Below are 8,016 nucleotides of genomic sequence, written 5' to 3'. Positions count from 1 at the left end.
TAAGCATCTTTTAAACATCACAGTCTACCTGCGTATTGTTGTTGACCGCGTGGGTCCCTTTACCACCACGGTTTACCATCTTCTAGTGGATTCTTCCAGCAGATACCACGCCGTGTCACAAAGCTCCAATCATCTCAAAGTGGTAACAAATCAGCTGAAGCTTTGTGATGCTATCGTGGCAACATGGACCAAAGTCTGAGGGGAATGTTTCCAGAACCTTGTTGAATCCATGCTATGAAGAATTTAGACCATTGTAAAGGCAGAACCAAAACTATATAACTGTTATTAAGTGGAAAATGAAACAGCTTGTGCTTTTTTATTGTTTTTCATCAGGATTATGTGCAGCTACTGTTGCTGTTTATTCCCCGTCTCAGTCCTTTTACTCCATCAGTATATGGGATGACACAAAAATATAAATATGCAAATACTTTTGGTAATAAAAACACCAAAAAATAGTTTTCACAGGCTGCTTACTGTGCCCAGGATGCTCATTGGATAATCTGACCAGTGTAAGACAGACACATGGGTAAAATTCTGTAACATGTTATGTTATTTAATTAGTTTAGTCTGTTACTGTCTTGGGGCAACTGTAACCCATGCAATTTCCTTAGGGATTAATAAAGTATTCTGATTCTGAAATACTGTCCAAGGATGCCGGTGTCCCAGGTTCCTTTCCTTAGTTCCTTCAATAAACAAATACGTCATTGAAAAATATTGTGAATTTAAAATATATATATATATATTTGCATGACTGATATTGGCCAATGACAAATACATAATTACTTTTCATTGCTTTTTTGTTTGTTTTTTGTTTTTCAGAGGATAAGGTAGAAGAAGATATTAGCTAATTATTGTGAAAGTTAGAGACTGGTTTCTAAACAATCATTACTTTCCTTATAAGTATCGTGTATGTAGCATAAACTTCCACCTTGGCCCCAATAATCCAGCATCCCTCAGGCTCAAATTTAAACCTGTTAATCAGTAGTTGAGAATAATTTGAATCCAAGTTGCAGACAATGGGTATTTCTTAATCTACTTAATATTTTCTTTATTAACCACTTTACATAATCCTTTGGTCTCTAAAAAGCGTGTACTTCGGCTTTTGCCTGGAGCCATCAAATGTTGGTATTCTGCAGACACTCTGCAGGGCTGTTGATGCTCGCTGCAGAAACGAAATCACCTCAATGTTTGGATTACAGTTAATGAAGCCGAGTGCCGCAGCAGTGTGCGTGCCTTTTTGTAAGTTCTGATGCTTTCATTCATTTCTGCCTGAAGAACTACTTTCTCTTCTACTTACTAAAATCTCCTTCAGGTTCAGTTAAGTTTAACTAATGTCAGTAAATTGATGCCTCTTTTGTTTGTTTTGCAGGACTACTTATTGCTCAGCCATCCTGGCAGTTGCTTATTGTTTTTATTGGCTGCACCATTGACTTCATTTACTTTCTCAAACGTCCACGTGCCCTCCGGCTGTAATAATATAATTTCCGACAGCACCTGAAGGATTCTAACAGCTTTTTTTTTCAGACAGGTTGTGTGTTGGAAGATCTGCTCTGCAGGGATGTGACCGACAAAGAGAGGGGAGGGAGCAAGCCCCTCTCATCTGTTATGCATTTCCCCTTTGATTCCACAGCAGCCACTGAATCTTATTTTCCAGTGTTTCTCCCTGAGAGCACTTTGTTCTGCGTTCAGCTGTGGAACGTGTCTGGGAACACAGTTAATTGTGAAAACCTTGAATCTCTGATCTTGTTTTCTCTCTCTTTACCTTCTTTTTATATGTAGCTCAAACTACTGCTGGGTGTCAGGATCACACAAAGCAGAGGTGTCACTTCACCACAGCAAAGTCCCCGACAAGAGGGGGGAGGGCTGACAGCTTTAAAGTTATCTGTCTGTGCAATAAAAATGAAGCTGGAATTAATTACACTCTTGTACAACAAGTTAAAACATATTTAGGTGTACAGTAACAGATATCCACCTAAAGATGCGCTTGTTTATTTTTTAACGTTCCTTTTCTGTGCCACATGCCATTTTTAGGATTTCTGCAATAGAGCGGTATTTAGATGTACACTTGGGTGTAGCTATTATATCTTTGCCTGTGGGGCAGAAACGTTCATCAAAAGACGCCACTGTACAAGTGAGCCCCTCTCCGCATGAGCTGCAGGCAGTCTGATTTCGAGAAACAACCCTGCCGCGCTCATTTTGAATTCATGCAAATTTCGGTGGTTTACATTTAACGAAGGAGAGTTAAAAGTTTATAAAGTAAGTGAAGTTCAAACATTGACAAAAAAGAAACAGAATGCAATGGTTGCCCCACCTGTTGGTTGTTTTGTGGCAATGCAATTTAAGGCAAATTTTTGAACATTAATTCAAACGCAACACACAATTAAAAAAACGCTTATATGATGATGTTTCTTTGGGTTTTTTTTTCTTTTTTAAACAATATCATCACATAGAAATTCTCTATCAGAAGTCAATTAATAAGACAGTTTACAAATCAAAGTCAGTCCAAAGTACAGGAGAAAAATACATTTATAGGTACGTTAAGACACTGTGACACAAGGTTGCTGAGTGAAAAACAGTAAGGCACCGATGCCGTCTGTGGCATAGGTAGTTTCTAAAAAATAAAAAAATCACAAATTAAAGCCAGCCTTAAAAACCAGAAAATTCTTCAAAACTTGTAAATTAAATGAAAGCATAAGAAACAATACAGCAAAGCATAAACATACAAGTCTAACCACGTAATTAGTGGAACACAGCCTGTGAAAGATTAACACATTCAGAGCTCGTCAAAGTGATGTTAAACAGGTTTCTGTTGTTTGGTACGGAAGCAAAAGAAGACCAGCAGAGTTGAAATTATTGTACGATCTACTGTGCAATATAAAGCGCCTTGAGGCGACTGTTGTTGTGATTTGGCGCTATATAAGTAACATTGAATTGAATTGAAATATATACACTGCACTGAATTTAAACGTACAGAGATCTACTTTTTGTTTTTCATTCCCTGACTGGAAATTTTACTTCTGTTTTTTTTTGTAAACAGACTACATTAAACAGAAAATTAATGTGTCAAAAGTTTGCTGTTGCACATCTAAACTTCTTCAAACGACCCTAAACTAACCTATAACTGTAAATTCTGCATTTTTAAATTGACTTTCAAATATTTTCACTTGTTTCTAAAGCACTACATGGTCTCACATGCTGGCAGCAGGTGAACCAGTTGGCCCCTCGGGTCCTCGAGCAGCTGCTTGAGGACAAAAATGTTTGTTTCAGTCGATGAAATTAGTAGATTCTCTTTCTTAAAAAAAACAAAAATGCACTGCTCTATTGCAGAGGGGTCAAATTATTGGCCTCCATCAAGCAAGGAAAACAACTTTGGAGAAGCTGAAAGTACTAAAGCTGGGTTAAGAAATGTACAACACATTATTGAAATCTGGAAAGATAGTGGTCAAAAAAAAATCTCGACTGATCGTGATCACAATCACTTAAAAACTTGGTGAAATCAGAGTCAAACGCAGTAACCACAGATATGAAATTAAGAGGACCAAACAGCTGCGTAGTCTTAAGAAAACCACTTATCTGTGTGTTGCTGGGATCATAAAGACTGGACTCTGGGGCAAAAGGTCATGGTAAAAGGTCATGTGGTCTGACAAGTCCAGATGTACCTTGCTCCAGTTATGGCTGGATCAGGGTAACGAGGGGCGGATGAAGTCATGCGCCCATCATGCCTCGTACCTGCTGGGCAAGCCTGTGTGGGCAGTGCTGTGACTGGGGTTTGCCTCAGTTGGTCAGGTTTAGGTTCAGCGAATTGTACGCTTAAAAAAATGAGGTTAGCTGACTTCCTGAATATACTGATACATATATATACTGATATACTGACAGCTTTAATATAATGAATGACCAGGTTTTTCCATCATTGGATGTTTTTCTCCCCATATTGAAAGACAACCATGGCAGGATTCATTGGGCTCAGATTGTGAAAGAGGGGCTCAGGGAGAAAACTTGTGACTTGGTTTTCACATACATATCCGACCACAACAGAGTCCAGATCTTAAGGCCACTGAGAGTCTTTGGGATTTCTGCCTCTCCCATTGTCATACAAGATAATAGTGAGAAATTAATGCAGTTCTAGATGGAAATAAACGCCACACTGCCACGTTGCATGCTGTCATCAGAGCTAAAGGCAGTCCAGATTGTATGATTTTTTTTCCTTTTGTGATAGTAGTGCTTTCTGTTTTTTGCAAACTTTAAAAACACTTTAACAACATTTCTGAAGTATTACAATGTGAAAGCATTTTCATTTTTTCAAATCTATAAACGTAACAGTATGTAGAAGTCTAATGTTTTGGCCTTCTTTTGCTTCCGTATTTGGAGGGAACATGAATCAAGTGTTACGGATAACATTTCCAGTTGGTTTTCAGGTACTAGTTCTCTCCAGCATAATTATATTTTCTGAGAAGAGGATTTTTTTCCCAGCAGTGTTAATATTTTTCATCTGTTACTTTACTGATAATAATATTGTAATATTATTAACTATGGGCTCTGTGATCCCACTTTAATATATCCCTGCACGTCTTCTGTTGAATTCCACACACCCCTTTTCTCCCCCCACAGGTAATCAAATATCACACTATACAAATTCACTCAGAGGCTCCAGGCTGATCCCATAAAATAAAAACCTTTTGGATTCAGATTACAGGTGCATCTCTACACTTCCAAATGAGCTTTGGTCTTTCACATTGTGTGTTTCACTGTTGTGCTGTAAAGGCTGTGCTTCTGTTTCAAGCTGTTAGAAAGCATCAAAGCTGAGAAGTCTTGACAGATTGCTTTGAGATGAACTCAGCCGGTCTCCATCACACCCCTCTCTGGTTTTAGAAAAGGGAACGTAAATAAGACCTGAGCTATAAGACGTGTGTTGCTTTTCCCCCCGTAAACAAACTGAATCATAAAGAGTAGCAATCCAGAACAGTATTGCTCATGGAGTCGGTTAATATTTGATTCACTAATAACTGGCTTGACACATTTTCTTCTCCCGGCTGCTGATACAAAAATAGATAAAACAGTTACTAATATAAAGCATATGTCAGACAATCAGGACTTGGCTTGTTTTTTCTAATAACCAGTAATTAAAATCAGAAACGGTTACACCCAACAACAAAATGCAACAACTCTACCTATATCACAGCCCCCCCACGCCCCCTTTACTGTACCTTCTCCAGTCAATACACACACACACACACACACACACTTGGTAAACACTGCACAAAGCTAGCTTTCACCACAACCACAGGCACAGTAAAGAGTATATGTATTTTTTTATCTGTATATGAAACGCAGAGATAAAGCGGCTGCAGCTAAAACGCCCGTAGACATTCTGCAGGGTTGTCGGTGCTCGCTGCTGTAATGAAATCGCCTCAAAAGTTTGAATTCCCTCCAGTGAGGCTGAGTGGTGCTGCACTGCGGGTGCTTTCTGTAAGTGTGGATGCAGGTCTGTGTGCTCTCAGGGTGTGTCTGTGTTTCGAACTCTTTAAGAAGTTGATGAACTGACTAAAAACTATAAGGCAAGGGCTTCTGTGTGGACACCCACAGCTCTCTTATAGCACCAGAGCAGGTTAGAAAAAGGTAACAAGTAGGTTTTAGTCTCACCTGTTAGCTGTGATTTAATGAGCCGTTCATATTCAAAAAGGTGTCGGAAATTTCTTTAAAGAATCTTGACACTGTGTGTAACCTTCGAATGAAAAGTAATGTTCACAAAACCATCTAACTAACTTACATATAACATATCCCAGTCAGTCAATGTGTCCTCCAACTGGTGTTTTCTATAAATATTCCACAATCTGAAACACTCATTTCTTCTCCATGATCACTATTGAATGTCATCTCTACACAAACCCTGGCACTTCGGCTGTCAGTGATGTCAGGGCGTGTCTGACATCTTCTATTCTTCTTCTTCGTATTTATTTATTCTACTTAAGCTGGGTTAAAAACAAACTATGCTTGTAACTCAGTAGTGTCGGCAGAGAGGAATTCATTAAAGTGTAATAATTCTAACTCAATCTACAGCCGTGATAAAGAAAGTATCAATTCTAAGGTTTTACTTATCAGGACAAAATAAATGTGGTCCTTAACAGAGGGGTCTACTAAAAACTGTTCACCTGATGATGCATTTGAGCAATTTTAAGACCAGCTAAGTTTAATTTTTAACATTTTTTCCTGATACATAAAAACCTTAGAATTGACTTTCTTTTTCTTATGACTGCCTTATAACCTCCCACCACCCTGAATGAAACTGCACTGGTTACAATGCAGCGTGATGAAATAAACTTTGGTAGAGGACATTTAAAATTTTAAAAGTACCTATATTCACTTTATAATTTTCCCATTTATGGTTCCCTTGGATGGAGCATGTGCCATGCATGTTTCTAAAATGATGTGATAGTGATTGAAGCTGCAGTCAGAAAAAAGGTGAATAAACAAAAGAAGAAAATGAAAAGTCCTCTTCCTCTAGTGCTCCCCTCTCTGTTCTAAACATCCACTAAAATATAATTTCTGATTTAAGACATTATCATTCCCAATCAGCTGATCACTTCTGATAAAAAGACCTGCCAGGGCAAAGTCTCTGGTCACAGTCTGGATCTTGTCTGGAAGACAGAGGGAAGGTGAACTGTAGGAGATGAAATGTCATTATGATTTTTTTTTGTCCAAAGAAACAGACAGTCAGTGCAGTTAGCATGACCAGTAATGGTAGACTTGTGTATCCACACCTCTGACTCACACATCAGACATCTGGAGAAATTCAACTAACCAGCTGAGTAAATTCTGCTCAGATCCTTTTAGCAGTTCTTTTAACTAAAGCTTACAATCATGCCACCCTAAATCCTGAAAAAGTCCATAGCTTTATGTCAGTACTATAGACTATGTAGAAGATGGACACCATAAAGGAGTTCATTGGTTTGGACTCAGTATTTTTGCTATACTAGGTTTTTGGACCCAGAATTAATGATATGAGGACAAAAGGGTGGAGTGAGAGATTTCTTGGATGGGTTGTACCACACAGCAAGCTATTTTATGTGTTAGACAATTCTATTAAAGGTGCTCCAAACAGCATAAACACAGTGGAGAGATCCAGTTTAGTGACTCCAATTAGTAGAGAATGGGCTTAGCCAATGGACCATAAACAGACTATAAACATTTTAATGATTTTTAATGCATTGGGCATTTTAAAGAGGGAGTCTATGGGGACTGACTCACGTTTGGAGCAAACCTCAAGTGGTTTTTGCGCTTACACACTGGTGTCTCTTTTCTTCTTTTAGCTTCTTTGTTTACAGGTCCTAATCCATGGCTCTTATCTCTTCTAACTGTTTTATCTTTTTTGATTCATCATTAATGCATTCTGCCTTAGTTTAATGTTTTGCTGTGTGGATCTTCACTCTTTGGCTACGTCCACACTAGCCCAGATACATTTGAAAACGGCGTTTTCGTCTGAAAGCGCTCTGCGTCCACACTAGCGTTTTCAGTCGTTTTCACCGAGTTGTGCGTCCACATTGAAACGGCCCAAAACGCTTACGTTCCAGTACTGCGCATGCGTGAAACGCAAGACGATTCGACCTGCCTCATTTCTGTCTGCCATTTATTTATTTTCCGGCTCTTTGAAACGTCGCCCCAAAATGTTGAGGAAAAGCACCGAGTGTTTTAAATGGACTAACAATGAGGTGGAGTTGTTGCTGCGAGTAACACAAAAGTACAAAGTTGCAAAAGCGAGTGAGGGTTAAAGAATTTGAAGAAAAGCTATCTGGAGCATGTACAGACTGATATTAATCTTTAATAGGGCTGTCAAAATTGAGCACAAACAAAACAACTGCTATGTAATGCCCTCCGCTATCTTAGTTGAATTGGTCACATGACCGCTATCTTAGTTGAATTGGTCACATGACTGCATCTAATGACTAAAATGTCATCGTTTTCGAAAAGGCTCTGGGTTCGCTGTCCACACTGTGACGTGAAAACGGCGTTTTCACATGT

The sequence above is a fragment of the Oreochromis aureus genome, linkage group 19 (assembly GCF_013358895.1).
Source record: "Oreochromis aureus strain Israel breed Guangdong linkage group 19, ZZ_aureus, whole genome shotgun sequence".
Lineage (NCBI taxonomy): Eukaryota > Metazoa > Chordata > Actinopteri > Cichliformes > Cichlidae > Oreochromis > Oreochromis aureus.
This window is presented reverse-complemented; position numbering follows the sequence as displayed.